This window comes from Silene latifolia, chromosome 8 (genome assembly GCF_048544455.1).
Source record: "Silene latifolia isolate original U9 population chromosome 8, ASM4854445v1, whole genome shotgun sequence".
Taxonomy (NCBI): domain Eukaryota; kingdom Viridiplantae; phylum Streptophyta; class Magnoliopsida; order Caryophyllales; family Caryophyllaceae; genus Silene; species Silene latifolia.
Genome location: NC_133533.1, coordinates 84,975,438 through 84,976,855, shown reverse-complemented (window position 1 = coordinate 84,976,855; position 1,418 = coordinate 84,975,438). Strand labels below are relative to the sequence as shown.

Here is a 1,418-nt window from a genome sequence, read left to right as displayed (position 1 = left end):
GACTAGGAGATCACAAGGTAATTTGTTACCTATTGATTTCGAGAATGAAAGGACCTTAACCAACAATAGAAGAGTTGCTAGAGGTAATTCAAGAGTTGTAGGTATTGGAGAGATTGTGGACATTCAACCAAATAATATTGAGTTTATCAACCCTTTTGCAAGAGAAGGAGAGGATAACCCAACTCCAAACCAACCATAAAATCAACCCACAATGCCTAAATTTTCATCACATTCCGTACCAACCGAGTAGAACCTACCAAATGGTACTCCTACACCACCACATTTAACCGGTAATTTCATTGCCAAATCCGCATTCATACAATTAGTTGACAGAAGTCAATTTGGAGGGATGCCTAGTGAAGACCCTCATTCACATATGGAGAGTTTTTGTGACTATTGTGATGCGATTTCTCAAATCGGAGTTACTCAAGACCAAATCCGATGGGTATTGTTTCCTTTTTCTTTGATCGCTACCGCAAAACAATGGTTGAAGAGCCTAGACAAGGCTACCCTTGGTATTTATTCATGGAAGAAGTTAGCACTTGCTTTCTACAAGAAATTCTATCATCCGGAGAAGACTAACATGTTGACAGCCCAAATTACCGGGTTCAACCAAAGGGATGAAGAATCATTATATGAAGCATGGCAGAGATTTAAGGACACTTGTCGTTCTTGTCCACATCATGGACTTAGCGCGTGGTTCTTTGTGCAACAATTTTGGAACGGTTTATATGAAGATTCCCGCAATATTCTCAATATGGGATCCAATGGGATGTTTACCGAAGTTGATGACAATCAAACATGGGCCAAAATCGAAGAGATGGATGTAACACCCCCATATACCGAGGAGCCTTAACCAGACCTTTTTTAGTATATAAAGGCGTTACCATCTCGGTTGCCCAAGGTAAGTAATCATCAAAAGTCGATAAAAGAACGAATAAAGTTATATAACAAGTGTTACAACCAATTAATAAAATAAAGGTACAACTCGTCAGCTACACGTTATCTTTATCATAACTCGTGACGACACACCCCTGCCAGGACTCCAGCTATCAACCACATCGGCCACCTGCTAAGACTGACTGCTCACCATAAGGGATCACGGCAGACACATAAACAAATAAGACAACCACACAAGGTCAGTAACGGGAGCAAAACACAACATTAACCAACAACAACCGGCAACACAATATAAACACAACCAGTCACACACAATCATACCTACTCCAATCAATCTCCGTCACCGACTGTCCACTGGACCAGCCCTGCTAGTGGGGGACCGCAGCCGTTCCAACTTAAGCCCCGCTCATCATACCAAGCGATAACCCTATCCCATTAATGTGCACATCCCCTCCCGTGGCGGGTTCCACGGAAGGTGAAACTAGGGCGTGAAGCCACTCCCGCAAGTGACTCCACTC

General features: G+C 42.8%; 1 pseudogene; it reads right to left on the bottom strand.

Annotated features, from left to right (window-relative positions):
* Positions 1-591: 591 nt before the first annotated feature.
* LOC141598014 (small nucleolar RNA R71) lies at positions 592-690 on the bottom strand (annotated as a pseudogene).
* Between the last annotated feature and the right edge of the window lie 728 nt (positions 691-1,418).